General features: G+C 34.3%; 9 non-coding genes across 9 annotated transcripts; all 9 read left to right on the forward strand.

The window, feature by feature from the left end:
• The first annotated feature begins 1,373 nt into the window (after window positions 1-1,373).
• Trnam-cau (transfer RNA methionine (anticodon CAU)) lies at window positions 1,374-1,468 on the forward strand. Its single transcript has 2 exons — window positions 1,374-1,410; window positions 1,433-1,468. It is a non-coding gene; the product is annotated as a tRNA-Met (tRNA).
• Window positions 1,469-7,447: 5,979 nt separating this feature from the next.
• Window positions 7,448-7,542, forward strand: Trnam-cau (transfer RNA methionine (anticodon CAU)). The gene is made up of 2 exons: window positions 7,448-7,484; window positions 7,507-7,542. It is a non-coding gene; the product is annotated as a tRNA-Met (tRNA).
• A 1,517-nt stretch (window positions 7,543-9,059) lies between these two features.
• Trnam-cau (transfer RNA methionine (anticodon CAU)) lies at window positions 9,060-9,154 on the forward strand. The gene is made up of 2 exons: window positions 9,060-9,096; window positions 9,119-9,154. It is a non-coding gene; the product is annotated as a tRNA-Met (tRNA).
• Window positions 9,155-10,662: 1,508 nt separating this feature from the next.
• On the forward strand, window positions 10,663-10,757 carry Trnam-cau (transfer RNA methionine (anticodon CAU)). The gene is made up of 2 exons: window positions 10,663-10,699; window positions 10,722-10,757. It is a non-coding gene; the product is annotated as a tRNA-Met (tRNA).
• Window positions 10,758-12,270: 1,513 nt separating this feature from the next.
• Window positions 12,271-12,365, forward strand: Trnam-cau (transfer RNA methionine (anticodon CAU)). Its single transcript has 2 exons — window positions 12,271-12,307; window positions 12,330-12,365. It is a non-coding gene; the product is annotated as a tRNA-Met (tRNA).
• A 1,506-nt stretch (window positions 12,366-13,871) lies between these two features.
• Trnam-cau (transfer RNA methionine (anticodon CAU)) lies at window positions 13,872-13,966 on the forward strand. The gene is made up of 2 exons: window positions 13,872-13,908; window positions 13,931-13,966. It is a non-coding gene; the product is annotated as a tRNA-Met (tRNA).
• A 1,512-nt stretch (window positions 13,967-15,478) lies between these two features.
• Trnam-cau (transfer RNA methionine (anticodon CAU)) lies at window positions 15,479-15,573 on the forward strand. The gene is made up of 2 exons: window positions 15,479-15,515; window positions 15,538-15,573. It is a non-coding gene; the product is annotated as a tRNA-Met (tRNA).
• A 1,512-nt stretch (window positions 15,574-17,085) lies between these two features.
• On the forward strand, window positions 17,086-17,180 carry Trnam-cau (transfer RNA methionine (anticodon CAU)). The gene is made up of 2 exons: window positions 17,086-17,122; window positions 17,145-17,180. It is a non-coding gene; the product is annotated as a tRNA-Met (tRNA).
• Window positions 17,181-18,682: 1,502 nt separating this feature from the next.
• Trnam-cau (transfer RNA methionine (anticodon CAU)) lies at window positions 18,683-18,777 on the forward strand. Its single transcript has 2 exons — window positions 18,683-18,719; window positions 18,742-18,777. It is a non-coding gene; the product is annotated as a tRNA-Met (tRNA).
• The last annotated feature ends 1,206 nt before the right edge of the window (window positions 18,778-19,983 follow it).

The raw sequence follows: 19,983 nt of genomic DNA on the forward strand, positions 1-19,983 counted from the left end.
GTGTCAACGGAAATGTATATATTGCAACCCCCGAGAAGATATGATTTTACAGCACAATGTAAAGCGTCTTGTCCTTTTTGGCCTGCTTAGACAGACGCGTCTGAATTTGCAACTAACAATGTATGTCTTAATCAAAGATTCCTCAACACTAGGTTTTCAGTCATCATATTATAATTCCACCGGCAAAGCTTACCAAAAAGACCTTACAAACCAAGGTACAAAAGAACTAAGATATGTATAAAATGTAAAGCGATATTTCTATATATTAAGTAAAAACTTGAAGACCTAAGGATAGGAAAATGTTTGTGTATCAATATTTTCTTTTCTTCAGACTATCATTTTGTTTCGTAAAACATGTATCTCATGTTCATTTATATAATTCTTGAAATGTTTTATAAATCATTTTATTTAAGGTTCTAATGTCCTGTTTGACGCCTTCTTTGGTTTGTGAAAACCCATAAAATATTAGTACTGACAACGTCACTTGATAGTTTTGAAACGAAGCAGTTCATTTTGTCTACACGAACACAAGATGGCACGCAGGAATGACAGCAGGGCAAATGTTATTTGCTAATTTTAAGTCAATTCAAAATTACAAAATTAGTTACAATAGTCGCCAACATTGTCACGACCGTTTTAGGCGGGAAGCCATTCTTGTTTACAGGCGACGGTGTATGTACATATGCGTTATCATATATGACTCAAGAATTTACATATCCAGGCTGTTTATCAACAGATACGGATTTCCTTTTCATAATTATTAAGTATCCTCTTTAAGTGCATATTTCTGCGAAAACCAACTGTCATTGTCGATAAAGTGATACACATGATATACTTTGTACACATGCCATAATAAAGAAAGAAAAAAAGAAAGAAAAAAGAAAAGCTTTTACCGTGATGTCACTTTAACCACGCATTGCATGTATACGATTTATATGAAAATGATAATGGATTACTAATGTAAATTGGCCTCGCAATTTATTCTTTCAGTTTCACGACATTATATGAATGTGTCATTTAAATTTTCAAAATCATAGACTTTGGCCTGAATATATGAATAAATGCCTCAGATAAAATGAAAGAATGTACCTACTTTTTTTCTTTTAGTTTCACAACATTATATCAATGTGTTTTTTTTTCGAAATCTTAAACTTTGTCAGATTAAAGAAATGATTTACATTTTCGGTCTTGTATAGGCAATTATTGGAAAGTTCCTTTCTATAGATATCTTTAAAATTCTTACTTATCACAATGACATGAATGAGACTAAGTATGGACCGTGAACCTTGTGAGTTGTCAAGTGTCTAGTAGTTAAAGGTAATGTAGACCTACCAAAGCAAACAATCGAACAGCATAACATATACATATCATGTGCCTCGGTAGCGCAGTAGGTAGCGCGTCAGTCTCATAATCACTAAACATGCACAGAGCGATCTGAAGGTCGTGAGTTCGATCCTCACCCGGGGCATTTCATTTTAGTGGATAAGATAAAGATAACAAGTGTAGGTCAAATAGCTGTTATAAAACTGTTGTTATTAGTAAACAAACACGAGCGTTCATATTAGCGTACATTTATTTTAGTATGCATAACTGTTGTTGTTGTGCGCTATATCTCCCCTGCCCATCAAGTGGGATCTACAAACTGGTTCCATCCGTCCATCTGGTTGGGTTTCTAGATCATAGCTCCAAAACTGTGATTTTTACAAATCATTCTACCAACCTTTCCTAATATCAAGTACTTTGCAGAAATTTTCATTTTCATTAATTTTTTAATGTTACCATGAAAACAAATATTTAAACCATATTTCAATACTTTTCAAGAAAACTTGGACTAGAACTCAAATGCTCTACAGAGGATTTTTCAGTATGTGCAGGTCTTTGTTGCTATGGAAACAATTAGTCAGAACCACTCATTTAGACACTTACAGAGCATGTCTCAAAGAGCCCTTCATATAATTCCATGAACTGCTTACACTCATTCTGCTATACGGGGATCATCTGTTGTTATATTTCTTTGGTTGCCATGGACACTGGTCTTATTTTCTCCTTGCACTCTTTTCAAGTGTCTTTGTGTAAATCTTTCTTTTGTTCATATCTTACCGGAGTTTCATTGAATTGGAGTTTAGATTATAGTTATGTAAACATGCTGATATTTTATTGATGTTAGCAGATAAATAATTTATTCACATAGAGCATATTTAAATAGCTTATGGGTTTGAACTGATGATAATCGTTTTCATTATAGGGCGATTACAAAATGGTGCATTGTTAATCAAAATGCATTACAATTTATGTAAAGTTGGGGAGTCATCACTCAATTATTAATCTACTTTTAGTATAATGTGTTGTCATTTTTGGAGCACACTCCTTCATTTGTCATTTGTAGTTTTGTAATTACTAGGTAAACGCCCCTTTTCACATTCCAAATATTTTTCATATGGTTTATATACTTATAAAACCCTAGTTTAGAAATGAGAATGCAAATCAAAATCAAGGCTGATGCTTAATAATCATTGCATTAATACAAGATTGATAGTGATTATTTGATAAAGGAATTTAATTAACCGATAATATTTTTTATCGTAATGAGTTAAGAATAGTCATTTTGATGTTGGCAAAATGATATAAATACATGAAATGCAAACAGTCTTGATTCTTAATGTATCATTTGTTTTAATTTAGATTTAGATGCGTAGTTTTCCGTTCAATTTTATCAAAATAACTACACGAAGAATGCCATACCACGACTATTAACAACTTCCGGATGTAATTATTTAAGTTTGCACAATCAAACTTGCTCCATGTGAACAAGTGTCTAAAATTACTTAAAATTTCACATTTTGTGAGTATAATATACTGCCAGCTGCATTTTTTTAAAAGTTGCAAAGTCTGATACCTATGAATTTATATGATTTTGTTTTTCAGTACTTTGACCATTCAGCTTTAGTTTCAAGCTACAATGAGTTGTTTTTCGAAGTCTACATACATTAAATGATTTGAAATGCAAAAAGAGGTTAGTCGTAAATCGTTGTATTTGATATATATCAAGGCAACTGTTTAATTAGAAAGGCTGCTATGGTTTAAATATGAAATTAGTGTAAGATATATGGACTTGCACTGGAACTTCTAGAGGTTATCATACATATCATAACAATAATAAAGCATGAAGACATTTCTTTATTTAAAGTCTCAACTTTAGCATTTGTAATAAATCAAGAAAGTCTCACGGGACAATCACATGGAAAATCATTTCAATAAAAAGAAAGAAAAAAGACAATACTAAAACAAATATTAAGGATTATAAAAAAATATTAAAAAAAAAAACAAAAAAAAAAAAAAAAAAAAAAAAAAACAAAAAAAAAAAAAAAAAAAAAAAAAAAAAAAAAAAAAGAGAGAGAAAAATAGAAATATCAAAATATATACATATAACACAAAGAAAAAAGGATAGCGATGTGCAAAGGTTTTACTCAGATGTAGTTGACCAATATGATGAGTATAATAAATCATTTTTAGAACTTTTAAGATAAGAAGCAACAAGTTAATTCTTACCTCATTGCATATGTAAGATGTGAATGAATGACACACGGGAGACTTAATATCAACATCTATGAGCAACAACATATACTTCCATATTTCCAATCACATACTGTTTTAGCATCATTATTCTATAGTAAGGAGAACAACAAAACAGCCGTACGACTAAGCTAGTCTGATTTACATAAAATCCTAGCTACTTTATATGGTATCTGTGCTCAAAGGTGCATAACTCCGGCTAAAGTTATTTTTCACCACATAAAACATAGCAGGCGATTGCTGCTTGCAATTTTAATACATCTTTTTCCACAGTTCTTTTCAATTGTCACCATATGATGGAAAACTGCTTTTACCAGAATATACATTAATAACACTCAGTAATGTCATTTGTCAGGGATAGACCATAGGCTACAAAATCCTCGTAGAAATAAATGAAAGTTACTGTTAGAACAAACAAAATAAAAATACAGACATGTCAAGATAATATAATTTCAAACTTCACTTCAATGAAATATTGACAAAATATCAACGAAAAAAGATTACATTGAGAGTGACTCTGTATAATTCATAAATAAGATCATATGTTAGGGAAGGTAAAGCTTACTCTGCTTCATCGACGACATTATGATACATTGGTCAATTAAAGTAATATCAGCTTCCAAAATAAATAACGATAAGCAACAGCAAAATACTAGAAAACTTCCAACTACATATTGTACAAAAATGTTATATTTCTCCTCCTAACATATTGGACGTCGTGTTAGTTTTCATTGTTCACTAATATCAATAATTAAGAAAATTATCGATACATATTTCTGTAACTGCCAAGCATGTATTTTAGTTTTATACATAGAGGCTGCACTGATGCAAGTACATCATGAAAAAAAGTAGGAATACAGATCTCTGTGCTTTCGTTCTATTTTCCTTTCTGTGTTTCACTATTGTATTTTAAAATCATTACCGTCTGAATCTGAAATTATGCCAATCACTGCCGTTTATTCATATATCTATGTTAAATTTTTCACGACTCAATTTTCAGAATTATGATAATTCCTTTAACAGCTGTGTAGAAAATCACCATGGTCCATGGTTACAATGATCTCAAAATCAAATAATTCGCGTAGAGAAAGTCAGAAAGAATATAGATGAATATGTCCTCATTAGATATGATGATGAAATAGAAATATTTTTGTAAATTAGCATTGCATGATATATTTACATATCGTGATATTGGTATGATGTAACAATTTTAGTTCGTGTTGTGCAGATTTGAGTTATAACATAAATATTGAATTTTTGCCACATGCCAGGAGATGAAACACGAGATATTACACTTCTAAACACCTTTGGTCCGTATATGCTAAGTAAGGCACGACATGAACGTAAATATAACGACTTTAACAATGTATTCTGAGCAAAAACAGATAAAAAACAACTGATGTATGCCTAAAGTATTCAAGATCTGTACGGCAAACCTTAAATGAAATTTGGTGACAGAATATCTGTTAGTAAGAACATATGATACACTTTAAATATCATTTTCGTTTGTTCTAAGATCAAAACTTATGTTATAAGAACAGCAATGGAACACTTTGCATACTGGTGATAATCGTTGTTACAACCAGATTATCAATACGGACATAATATTCCCAAACAAGGCAAACGATATGTTTAAGGTTACAAAACCTTGAATTTTGTCCTTTGATAAATAGACAATTCTTTAAAGAACGTTTCTGAATCAATTTTACACCATGAAATTACTTCGAATGATCCTGATGTATACTTATTTACTTCTATTTGTAATGTGTTCACAGTGATATCTACAAGGACGAACTCACTAACGTGATCAAGGTTTCAATTTCACTGCAACTAGTGCACAAAATGTAACCAGGTCACACCAGTGGTATGGCAGCATTGCTGAGTGTTACATTGGTGCATATTTATGAACGTTGTAATCTAAAGAACACACATAACGCTATTTAACACCTGCTTCCTTAACAAATGGACAGTTCTTTCATTATGGAAACGACGTCAAATGTTTTCACTATGATGTATAAATGGAGGGATGATTCAAAGTATTGTACGATTTGTTGGCGTATTTTTTGTTTGTTTTTGTTTTCATCATATTTGACGTGCCAGGCGTGTCTTTACACTATTATCCAGAAAGATTATTCCCTGATATGGAATATATAAGTAATAACTTTAGAATATAATCAAGGCTGAGTCATAAGAGATTCAGACCATAGTCATTCTCATCATAATTATGGAGCTAGCGCACTTCACAGTGTAGATTTTGACGTTGCTATCGATTAGAGTGGATGTTTTTTTTTGCTATCGCATCCAAGACTCGAGCATTTTGGCCATTAGCATCACTGACGAGACCTAGAAGAACGAAACATCTGTATGATGTAGTTTATTTCATTGATTGTTTCTACTGTGTATAATTCTTTTGTATCGGAGGGAACTACATGTTTATGTGTCTTTTGTACAACTGAATTCCTGATCTAAGTCGCACTACTTACTCTATCAACATAACATTACAATCATTTTACCGTCTCTAGTTCTTCTTGGAAGCATATATTTCGATTTTTACCTTCACCGAAACCAAATGGACAGTGTTCAACCAAGCTGTATGATAAACGTGATAATTTCAATTTCTGGAAAGAAACAAGTGAGCATCTCCAACCAATTTTAATTCATAGTTGATTCAGTGTCAATGAGCCTGTTCCCATTATCGCGATTTTCGTGCAAGAAGTCGTCACCTGACGGACAAACTCGTAACATCGGGGTTCAAAATATACAGATTGATACAAATTATTTCGACATTTTATGGTCACCTTAATGAAATCATTGAGAAATATACTCTTTCTTTGCTTGATAGGAAGTTGGAATTCTTTTCTTCTTACATCCGTTGTTCTCATTTGAGAACGTGAAATTACTTTCTTGGATTGACCAAAGTTTACATGCCGTCCAGAAAGCGGACAAACTTCCGGAACACCTGGCCGTATTATCCTTATAATTTTTCAGAAGTCTATGTGTAATTATAACTTTTATTCATATTTTGCATTTGCTTTCTTGTATTTAAGTTTGAGTTATGATTGTGTTGCGATGTAAATATTTTCTAGATTGTTTTCAAAATATCGTCTCCTTAAGATGATCATTCATATCTCAATGTATTATTCATGCTGCTGCCAACCATTAATTTGAAAGCTATTGCCTTCGTGTAGCTCTCTGGCTCAGAATACACATTTTTACATTTATTATCAATTTCAAAACGGGAAGAGCTTCCAATGTTCTTGATATCAGTTCCACAAAAGTATACCCAACAATGATATTGTTTGAATTGTCCAGATTTCAATGCAGTATATCTGATGCTCATTAGTGCATCGAAAGAAATAAATTTGCTAAGTGTTATTTGCAATGTGTCTGTTACGACGAGGAAAAATAAATTCAGGACAAAATTAGACACAAATTTGACCTCTGTTAAAATGTAGGTCTTTAGCAACTATGGTGCCGTAGAATCTCCACAAAATCTCAATTGTCTATTTGATAGCGTGGATTGCTCATGTAAATATACGTGGTGTTATTTATATGGAGTGACACGGTAAATATGTTCAGCAAATGAAAAACATATTGCAATGCTTTCAAGTATGTAGTCAAACATGTTAACATGTATCATGGTTGCCCGCGTGAAGACAGGTTCGGCCAGATTGTCTTGACAGCAAGGAATGATGGGAAAATGAAAACAGAATTGTTCGTAGAAACTAAGAATTCTATGAACTTAATAAAATTTTTAATAAATACAATTTAAGAAAACATAATATTTTAATTCATGCTTTGTTTCATTGGTTTTCATCTCTAATTCAGGCTTTACTTTTTCAATTGGCAAAACAACTTTTTTAAAGGACGATGTGCCTCGGTAGCGCAGTAGGTAGCGCGTCAGTCTCATAATCACTAAACATGTACAGAGCGATCTGAAGGTCGTGAGTTCGATCCTCACCCGGGGCATTTACTTTTCATACTGTTTTTGTTACCAATTCATGGATTCTTTATTAGAAAACCAACCGAAGAGAAATCAACACATGTATCTGACGACATTGCAGGTTCAGAAGACACAGCTGTACTCAACAAAACATTGCTATACTCTAACTCTTCGTATATGGAACGGTCTACAACGCAGACTATTCCACCTCATCTAAACCTCTATTCTATGTATCTATGGTATTTTAGTATTGCAAAAGGTAGGATTGAAAATTAGGCTTTCAGAGCTTATAATCTGAATTTTGAGTTCATGCAGACAAGACGGCTTACATCTGTCATTAGCCTGCTCCCATTATCACAATTTTCGTGCAAGAACTCGTAAACTGACAACTGAACTTGTACTAACAGGATTAAACAGATGCAGGTTGATGAAAATTACGGGAACATTATATGCTCGCCATAGTTATCTCATCGAGAAAAATTCTATTTCTTTGCTTTGCAGGAAAATGTATGTCTTAGATGCTCGTTAGTTTGGTGACATTACTTTTGGGATGGATCAAAGTTTACACGGCGGATGTCGTCGATGAAGCAGATGACACTTACTCTTCTGGAACACCTGGTCATATTGTCCTTGTATTTGCTCAGAAGTCACCGTGTAAATATCACTTTTGTTCATAGTTTGCATAAGTTTTATTGAATTAAAGTTTGAATTATGATTATGTTGCCATGATGATGTTTTCTTGGGTTTATTTTTTTTCGAATATCGTCTCCTTAAGATGATCATTTCATATCTCAATGTATTATTCTTAAGTCCATGCTGCTGGCAGCCATTAATTTGAAAGTTATTGCCTTCGTGTAGTTCTCTGGCCCAGAACACACATTTATACATTTGTTAGCAATTTCAAAACGGGAAGAGCTTTCGATGTTCTTGATATCAGTTCCACAAAAGTATACCCAACAATGATATTGTTTGAATAGGCCAGATTTCAATGCAGTATATCTGATGTTCATTAGTGCATCGAAAGAAATGAATTTGCGAAGTGTTATTTGCAATGTGTCTGGTACGACGAGGAAAAAAATTAAGGGCAAAATTAGACACAAATTTGACCTCTGTTAAAATGTAGGTCTTTAGCAACTATGGTGCCGTAGAATCTCCACAAAATCTCAATTATCTATTGGATAGCGTGGATTGCTCAGGTAAATATACGTGGTGTTATTTATATGGAGTGACAAGGTAAATATGTTCAGCAAATGAAAAACATATTGCAATGCTTTCAAGTATGTAGTCAAACATGTTAACATGTATCATGGTTGCCCGCGTGAAGACAGGTTCGGCCAGATTGTCTTGACAGCAAGGAATGATGGGAAAATGAAAACAGAATTGTTCGTAGAAACTAAGAATTCTATGAACTTAATAAAATCTTTAATAAATACAATTTAAGAAAACATAATATTTTAATTCATGTTTTGTTTCATTGGTTTTCATCTCTAATTCAGGCTTTAATTTTTCAATTGGCAAAACCACTTTTTTAAAGGATGCATGTGCCTCGGTAGCGCAGTAGGTAGCGCGTCAGTCTCATAATCACTAAACATGTACAGAGCGATCTGAAGGTCGTGAGTTCGATCCTCACCCGGGGCATTTACTTTTCATACTGTTTTTGTTACCAATTCATGGATACATTATTAGAAAGCCAACCGAAGGGAAAATCAACACATGCATCTGACGACATTGCAGGTTCAGAAGACACAGCTGTACTCAACAAAACATTGCTCTACTCTAACTCTTCGTATATGAAACGGTCTACAACGCAGACTATTCCACCTCATCTAAACCTCTATTCTATGTATCTATGGTATTTTAGTATTGCAAAAGGTAGGATTGAAAATTAGGCTTTCAGAGCTTATAATCTGAATTTTGAGTTCATGCTGACAACATTGCTTACATCTGTCATTAGCCTGCTCCCATTATCACAATTTTCGTGCAAGAACTCGTAAACTGACAACTGAACTTGTACTAACAGGATTAAACAGATGCAGGTTGATGAAAATTACGGGAACATTATATGGTCGCCATAGTTATCTCATCGAGAAAAATTCTATTTCTTTGCTTAGCAGGAAGTTGGATGTCTTAGATGCTCGTTAGTTTGGTGATATTACTTTTTGGGATGGATCAAAGTTTACACGGCGGATGTCGTCGATGAAGCAGATGACACTTACTCTTCTGGAACACCTGGTCATATTGTCCTTGTATTTGCTCAGAAGTCACCGTGTAAATATCACTTTTGTTCATAGTTTGCATAAGTTTTATTGAATTAAAGTTTGAATTATGATTATGTTGCCATGATGATGTTTTCTTGGGTTTATTTTTTTTCGAATATCGTCTCCTTAAGATGATCATTTCATATCTCAATGTATTATTCTCAAGTCCATGCTGCTGGCAGCCATTAATTTGAAAGTTATTGCCTTCGTGTAACTCTCTGGCCCAGAATACACATTTTTACATTGATTATCAATTTCAAAACGGGAGGAGCTTCCGATGTTCTTGATATCAGTTCCACAAAAGTATACCCAACAATGATATTGTTTGAATTGTCCAGATTTCAATGCAGTATATATGATGTTCATTAGTGCATCGAAAGAAATAAATTTGCTAAGTGTTATTTGCAATGTGTTTGTTACGACGAGGAAAAAAATTAAGGGCAAAATTAGACACAAATTTGACCTCTGTTAAAATGTAGGTCTTTAGCAACTATGGTGCCTTAGAATCTCCACAAAATCTCAATTGTCTATTGGATAGCTCAGGTAAATATACGTGGTGTTATTTATATGGAGTGACACGGTAAATATGTTCAGCAAATGAAAAACATATTGCAATGCTTTCAAGTATGTAGTCAAACATGTTAACATGTATCATGGTTGCCCGCGTGAAGACAGGTTCGGCCAGATTGTCTTGACAGCAAGGAATGATGGGAAAATGAAAACAGAATTGTTCGTAGAAACTAAGAATTCTATGAACTTAATAAAATCTTTAATAAATACAATTTAAGAAAACATAATATTTTAATTCATGTTTTGTTTCATTGGTTTTCATCTCTAATTCAGGCTTTTTTTTCAATTGGCAAAACCACTTTTTTAAAGGATGCATGTGCCTCGGTAGCGCAGTAGGTAGCGCGTCAGTCTCATAATCACTAAACATGTACAGAGCGATCTGAAGGTCGTGAGTTCGATCCTCACCCGGGGCATTTACTTTTCATACTGTTTTTGTTACCAATTCATGGATTCTTTATTAGAAAACCAACCGAAGAGAAATCAACACATGTATCTGACGACATTGCAGGTTCAGAAGACACAGCTGTACTCAACAAAACATTGCTCTACTCTAACTCTTCGTATATGAAACGGTCTACAACGCAGACTATTCCACCTCATCTAAACCTCTATTCTATGTATCTATGGTATTTTAGTATTGCAAAAGGTAGGATTAAAATTAGGCTTTCAGAGCTTATAATCTGAATTTTGAGTTCATGCTTACAACACTGCTTACATCTGTCATTAGCCTGCTCCCATTATCACAATTTTCGTGCAAGAACTCGTAAACTGACAACTGAACTTGTACTAACAGGATTAAACAGATGCAGGTTGATGAAAATTACGGGAACATTATATGCTCGCCATAGTTATCTCATCGAGAAAAAATCTATTTCTTTGCTTAGCAGGAAGATGTATGTCTTAGATGCTCGTTAGTTTGGTGATATTACTTTTTGGGATGGATCAAAGTTTACACGGCGGATGTCGTCGATGAAGCAGATGACACTTACTCTTCTGGAACACCTGGTCATATTGTCCTTGTATTTGCTCAGAAGTCACCGTGTAAATATCACTTTTGTTCATAGTTTGCATAAGTTTTATTGAATTAAAGTTTGAATTATGATTATGTTGCCATGATGATGTTTTCTTGGGTTTGTTTTTTTGGAATATCGTCTCCTTAAGATGATCATTTCATATCTCAATGTATTATTCTTAAGTCCATGCTGCTGGCAGCCATTAATTTGAAAGTTATTGCCTTCGTGTAGTTCTCTGGCCCAGAACACACATTTATACATGTTAGCAATTTCAAAACGGGAAGAGCTTTCGATGTTCTTGATATCAGTTCCACAAAAGTATACCCAACAATGATATTGTTTGAATAGGCCAGATTTCAATGCAGTATATCTGATGTTCATTAGTGCATCGAAAGAAATGAATTTGCGAAGTGTTATTTGCAATGTGTCTGTTACGACGAGGAAAAAAATTAAGGGCAAAATTAGACACAAATTTGACCTCTGTTAAAATGTAGGTCTTTAGCAACTATGGTGCCGTAGAATCTCCACAAAATCTCAATTGTCTATTGGATAGCGTGGATTGCGCAGGTAAATATACGTGGTGTTATCTATATGGAGTGACACGGTAAATATGTTCAGCAAATGAAAAACATATTGCAATGCTTTCAAGTATGTAGTCAAACATGTTAACATGTATCATGGTTGCCCGCGTGAAGACAGGTTCGGCCAGATTGTCTTGACAGCAAGGAATGATGGGAAAATGAAAACAGAATTGTTCTAGAAACTAAGAATTCTATGAACTTAATAAAATCTTTAATAAATACAATTTAAGAAAACATAATATTTTAATTCATGTTTTGTTTCATTGGTTTTCATCTCTAATTCAGGCTTTAATTTTTCAATTGGCAAAACCACTTTTTTAAAGGATGCATGTGCCTCGGTAGCGCAGTAGGTAGCGCGTCAGTCTCATAATCACTAAACATGTACAGAGCGATCTGAAGGTCGTGAGTTCGATCCTCACCCGGGGCATTTACTTTTCATACTGTTTTTGTTACCAATTCATGGATTCTTTATTAGAAAACCGCCCGAAGAGAAATCAACACATGCATCTGACGACATTGCAGGTTCAGAAGACACAGCTGTACTCAACAAAACATTACAATACTCTAACTCTTCGTATATGAAACGGTCTACAACGCAGACTATTCTACCTCATCTAAACCTCTATTCTATGTATCTATGGTATTTTAGTATTGCAAAAGGTAGGATTGAAAATTAGGCTTTCAGAGCTTATAATCTGAATTTTGAGTTCATGCTGACAACATTGCTTACATCTGTCATTAGCCTGCTCCCATTATCACAATTTTCGTGCAAGAACTCGTAAACTGACAACTGAACTTGTACTAACAGGATTAAACAGATGCAGGTTGATGAAAATTACGGGAACATTATATGCTCGCCATAGTTATCTCATCGAGAAAAATTCTATTTCTTTGCTTAGTAGGAAGATGTATGTCTTAGATGCTCGTTAGTTTGGTGACATTACTTTTGGGATGGATCAAAGTTTACACGGCGGATGTCGTCGATGAAGCAGATGACACTTACTCTTCTGGAACACCTGGTCATATTGTCCTTGTATTTGCTCAGAAGTCACCGTGTAAATATCACTTTTGTTCATAGTTTGCATAAGTTTTATTGAATTAAAGTTTGAATTATGATTATGTTGCCATGATGATGTTTTCTTGGGTTTATTTTTTTTGGAATATCGTCTCCTTAATGATCATTTCATATCTCAATGTATTATTCTTAAGTCCATGCTGCTGGCAGCCATTAATTTGAAAGTTATTGCCTTCGTGTAGTTCTCTGGCCCAGAACACACATTTATACATTTGTTAGCAATTTCAAAACGGGAAGAGCTTTCGATGTTCTTGATATCAGTTCCACAAAAGTATACCCAACAATGATATTGTTTGAATAGGCCAGATTTCAATGCAGTATATCTGATGTTCATTAGTGCATCGAAAGAAATGAATTTGCGAAGTGTTATTTGCAATGTGTCTGTTACGACGAGGAAAAAAATTAAGGGCAAAATTAGACACAAATTTGACCTCTGTTAAAATGTAAGTCTTTAGCAACTATGGTGCCTTAGAATCTCCACAAAATCTCAATTGTCTTTTGGATAGCTCAGGTAAATATACGTGGTGTTATTTATATGGAGTGACACGGTAAATATGTTCAGCAAATGAAAAACATATTGCAATGCTTTCAAGTATGTAGTCAAACATGTTAACATGTATCATGGTTGCCCGCGTGAAGACAGGTTCGGCCAGATTGTCTTGACAGCAAGGAATGATGGGAAAATGAAAACAGAATTGTTCGTAGAAACTAAGAATTCTATGAACTTAATAAAATCTTTAATAAATACAATTTAAGAAAACATAATATTTTAATTCATGTTTTGTTTCATTGGTTTTCATCTCTAATTCAGGCTTTACTTTTTCAATTGGCAAAACCACTTTTTTAAAGGATGCATGTGCCTCGGTAGCGCAGTAGGTAGCGCGTCAGTCTCATAATCACTAAACATGTACAGAGCGATCTGAAGGTCGTGAGTTCGATCCTCACCCGGGGCATTTACTTTTCATACTGTTTTTGTTACCAATTCATGGATTCTTTATTAGACCACCAACCGAAGGGAAAATCAACACATACATCTGACGACATTGCAGGTTCAGAAGACACAGCTGTACTCAACAAAACATCACAATACTCTAACTCTTCGTATATGAAACGGTCTACAACGCAGACTATTCCACCTCATCTAAACCTCTATTCTATATATCTATGGTATTTTAGTATTGCAAAAGGAAGGATTGAAAATTAGTCTTTCAGAGCTTATAATCTGAATTTTGAGTTCATGCTGACAACACTGCTTACATCTATCATTAGCCTGCTCCCATTATCACAATTTTCGTGCAAGAACTCGTAAACTGACAACTGAACTTGTACTAACAGGATTAAACAGATGCAGGTTGATGAAAATTACGGGAACATTATATGCTCGCCATAGTTATCTCATCGAGAAAAATTCTATTTCTTTGCTTTGCAGGAAAATGTATGTCTTAGATGCTCGTTAGTTTGGTGACATTACTTTTGGGATGGATCAAAGTTTACACGGCGGATGTCGTCGATGAAGCAGATGACACTTACTCTTCTGGAACACCTGGTCATATTGTCCTTGTATTTGCTCAGAAGTCACCGTGTAAATATCACTTTTGTTCATAGTTTGCATAAGTTTTATTGAATTAAAGTTTGAATTTTGATTATGTTGCCATGATGGTGTTTTCTTGGGTTTATTTTTTTTTCGAATATCGTCTCCTTGAGATGATCATTTCATATCTCAATGTATTATTCTTAAGTCCATGCTGATGGCAGCCATTAATTTGAAAGTTATTGCCTTCGTGTAGTTCTCTGGCCCAGAACACACATTTATACATTTGTTAGCAATTTCAAAACGGGAGGAGCTTTCGATGTTCTTGATATCAGTTCCACAAAAGTATACCCAACAATGATATTGTTTGAATAGGCCAGATTTCAATGCAGTATATATGATGTTCATTAGTGCATCGAAAGAAACGGAGTTGCTACGTGTTATTTGCAATGTGTCTGTTACGACGAGGAAAAATAACTTAAGGGCAAAAATAGACGCAAATTTGACCTCTGTTAAAATGTAAGTCTTTAGCAACTATGGTGCCTTAGAATCTCCACAAATTCTCAATTATCTATTGGATAGCTCAGGTAAATATACGTGGTGTTATTTATATGGAGTGACACGGTAAATATGTTCAGCAAATGAAAAACATATTGCAATGCTTTCAAGTATGTAGTCAAACATGTTAACATGTATCATGGTTGCCCGCGTGAAGACAGGTTCGGCCAGATTGTCTTGACAGCAAGGAATGATGGGAAAATGAAAACAGAATTGTTCGTAGAAACTAAGAATTCTATGAACTTAATAAAATCTTTAATAAATACAATTTAAGAAAACATAATATTTTAATTCATGTTTTGTTTCATTGGTTTTCATCTCTAATTCAGGCTTTACTTTTTCAATTGGCAAAACCACTTTTTTAAAGGATGCATGTGCCTCGGTAGCGCAGTAGGTAGCGCGTCAGTCTCATAATCACTAAACATGTACAGAGCGATCTGAAGGTCGTGAGTTCGATCCTCACCCGGGGCATTTACTTTTCATACTGTTTTTGTTACCAATTCATGGATTCTTTATTAGAAAACCGCCCGAAGAGAAATCAACACATGCATCTGACGACATTGCAGGTTCAGAAGACACAGCTGTACTCAACAAAACATTACAATACTCTAACTCTTCGTATATGAAACGGTCTACAACGCAGACTATTCTACCTCATCTAAACCTCTATTCTATGTATCTATGGTATTTTAGTATTGCAAAAGGTAGGATTGAAAATTAGGCTTTCAGAGCTTATAATCTGAGTTTTGAGTTCATGCTGACAACATTGCTTACATCTGTCATTAGCCTGCTCCCATTATCACAATTTTCGTGCAAGAACTCGTAAACTGACAACTGAACTTGTACTAACAGGATTAAACAGATGCAGGTTGATGAAAATTACGGGAACCTTATATGGTCGCCATAGTTATCTCATCGAGAAAAATTCTATTTCTTTGCTTAGCAGGAAAATGTACGTCTTAGATGCTCGTTAGTTTGGTGACATTACTTTTGGGATGGATCAAAGTTTACACGGCGGATGTCGTCGATGAAGCAGATGACACTTACTCTTCTGGAACACCTGGTCATATTGTCCTTGTATTTGCTCAGAAGTCACCATGTAAATATCACTTTTGTTCATAGTTTGCATAAGTTTTATTGAATTAAAGTTTGAATTTTGATTATGTTGCCATGATGGTGTTTGCTTGGGTTTATGTTTTTTTCGAATATCGTCTCCTTAAGATGATCATTTCATATCTCAATGTATTATTCTTAAGTCCATGCTGATGGCAGCCATTAATTTGAAAGTTATTGCCTTCGTGTAGTTCTCTGGCCCAGAACACACATTTATACATTTGTTAGCAATTTCAAAACGGGAAGAGCTTTCGATGTTCTTGATATCAGTTCCACAAAAGTATACCCAACAATGCTACTTTTTGAATTTTCCCGATTTCAATGCAGTATATATGATGTTCATTAGTGCATCGAAAGAAACGGAGTTGCTACGTGTTATTTGCAATGTGTCTGGTACGACGAGGAAAAATAACTTAAGGGCAAAAATAGACGCAAATTTGACCTCTGTTAAAATGTAAGTCTTTAGCAACTATGGTGCCTTAGAATCTCCACAAAATCTCAATTGTCTATTGGATAGCTCAGGTAAATATACGTGGTGTTATTTATATGGAGTGACAAGGTAAATATGTTCAGCAAATGAAAAACATATTGCAATGCTTTCAAGTATGTAGTCAAACATGTTAACATGTATCATGGTTGCCCGCGTGAAGACAGGTTCGGCCAGATTGTCTTGACAGCAAGGAATGATGGGAAAATGAAAACAGAATTGTTCGTAGAAACTAAGAATTCTATGAACTTAATAAAATCTTTAAAAAATACAATTGAAGAAAACATAATATTTTAATTCATGTTTTTTTTTTCATTGGTTTTCATCTCTAATTCAGGCTTTACTTTTCCAATTGGCAAAACCATTTTTTAAAGGATGCATGTGCCTCGGTAGCGCAGTAGGTAGCGCGTCAGTCTCATAATCACTGAACATGTACAGAGCGATCTGAAGGTCGTGAGTTCGATCCTCACCCGGGGCATTTACTTTTCATACTTTTTTGTTACCAATTCATGGATTCATTATTAGAAAGCCAACCGAAGGGAAAATCAACACATGCATCTGACGACATTGCAGGTTCAGAAGACACAGCTGTACTCAACAAAACATCACAATACTCTAACTCTTCGTATATGGAACGGTCTACAACGCAGACTATTCCACCTTATCTAAACCTCTATTCTATTGTATTTTAGTATTGCAAAAAGTAGGATTGAAAATTAGGCTTTCAGAGCTTATAATCTGAGTTTTGAGTTCGTGCTCACAATACTGCTTACATCTGTCATTAGCCTGCTCCCATTATCACAATTTTCGTGCAAGAACTCGTAAACTGACAACTGAACTTGTACTAACAGGATTAAACAGATGCAGGTTGATGAAAATTACGGGAACATTATATGCTCGCCATAGTTATCTCATCGAGAAAAATTCTATTTCTTTGCTTTGCAGGAAAATGTATGTCTTAGATGCTCGTTAGTTTGGTGACATTACTTTTGGGATGGATCAAAGTTTACACGGCGGATGTCGTCGATGAAGCAGATGACACTTACTCTTCTGGAACACCTGGTCATATTGTCCTTGTATTTGCTCAGAAGTCACCGTGTAAATATCACTTTTGTTCATAGTTTGCATAAGTTTTATTGAATTAAAGTTTGAATTATGATTATGTTGCCATGATGGTGTTTTCTTGGGTTTATTTTTTTTCGAATATCGTCTCCTTAAGATGATCATTTCATATCTCAATGTATTATTCTTAAGTCCATGCTGATGGCAGCCATTAATTTGAAAGTTATTGCCTTCGTGTAGTTCTCTGGCCCAGAACACACATTTATACATTTGTTAGCAATTTCAAAACGGGAGGAGCTTTCGATGTTCTTGATATCAGTTCCACAAAAGTATACCCAACAATGATATTGTTTGAATAGGCCAGATTTCAATGCAGTATATCTGATGTTCATTAGTGCATCGAAAGAAATGGAGTTGCTACGTGTTATTTGCAATGTGTCTGTTACGACGAGGAAAAATAACTTAAGGGCAAAATTAGACGCAAATTTGACATCTGTTAAAATGTAAGTCTTTAGCAACTATGGTGCCTTAGAATCTCCACAAATTCTCAATTGTCTATTGGATAGCTCAGGTAAATATACGTGGTGTTATTTATATGGAGTGACACGGTAAATATGTTCAGCAAATGAAAAACATATTGCAATGCTTTCAAGTATGTAGTCAAACATGTTAACATGTATCATGGTTGCCCGCGTGAAGACAGGTTCGGCCAGATTGTCTTGACAGCAAGGAATGATGGGAAAATGAAAACAGAATTGTTCGTAGAAACTAAGAATTCTATGAACTTAATAAAATCTTTAATAAATACAATTTAAGAAAACATAATATTTTAATTCATGTTTTGTTTCATTGGTTTTCATCTCTAATTCAGGCTTTATTTTTCAATTGGCAAAACAACTTTTTTTGAAGGATGCATGTGCCTCGGTAGCGCAGTAGGTAGCGCGTCAGTCTCATAATCACTAAACATGTACAGAGCGATCTGAAGGTCGTGAGTTCGATCCTCACCCGGGGCATTTACTTTTCATACTGTTTTTGTAACCAATTCATCTATTCTTTATTAGAAAAAACAACCGAAGGGAAAATCAACACATTCATCTGACGACATTGCAGGTTCAGAAGACACAGCTATTACAATACTCTAACTCTTCGTATATGAAACGGTCTACAACGCAGACTATTCCACCTCATCTAAACCTCTATTCTATGTATCTATGGTATTTTAGTATTCCAAAAGGAAGGATTGAAAATTAGGCTTTCAGAGCTTGTAATCTGAGTTTTGAGTTCATGCTGACAAGACTGCTTACATCTGTCATTGGCTTGTTCCCATTTTCACGATTTTCGTGCAAGAACTCGTAAACTGACGATCAAACATATACCAACGGGATTAAACAGGTGCAGGTTGATGAAAATTATCGGGAAATATATATGGTCGCCATAGTAATTTCAAGTTGGATGTGTTTGATGCTCGTTACTTTGGCTGTTGGATCAGTTGTTGTATAACTTATTCTGAGTTGAGAACGTGACGTTACTTTCTTTGATGGACCAATGTTTACATGGCAGATGTCATCGATGAATAAATGATAATAATAACAATAATAAACATTCTTTATTGAGGATGAAACATGTTTGGCCAAACGGCTAATCTTCCACATGGTCCTCTTGTTAGTAAAATACATGGGTTTATTACAAAATTAAATGACAATAACGGCACACTCTATAACATAAAACAGAATCACAATTTAATGAGACAAAATAACCTTTTAAGCTACTATCACCACATGTGTTAAGGTGAAAATGTCAGAATGCACAATATTCATGCAAAGTTGTTACATTTATTGAATAGTTATTGCCTAATATCCATAACATGCTAATATAGCTAAACGTAAAAATTGACCTAGTTATACGCTAATGTAGCATATTCTAAAATATTTTTATTACCAAATTAAGAGGTGAAATTTAAAAAGTATGAAGATGTTTGATAAGCTTTTGTTTAAAACTAGGAAATGTGTTTAAAGACTTCAACTCATTTGGAAGTCCATTCGGAAGTTGAATACCAGCAATAAGAAATTGTTTACTATAGGATGTTGTTCTTTGATTTGGAACACTGATGTTGTTTGCATTTGAAACCTTAATACTTCTAAAATGGCCATTCTGTTTCAAGCACAAATGTTCTGGCACTGTTCCATGTTGACATTGAAACATGCTCCAAAGAACCATCT

The sequence above is a fragment of the Ylistrum balloti genome, unplaced genomic scaffold (genome assembly GCF_031769215.1).
Source record: "Ylistrum balloti isolate Yb309-2 unplaced genomic scaffold, AGI_CSIRO_Ybal_v1 Utg369764, whole genome shotgun sequence".
NCBI classification, from domain to species: Eukaryota; Metazoa; Mollusca; class Bivalvia; order Pectinida; family Pectinidae; genus Ylistrum; species Ylistrum balloti.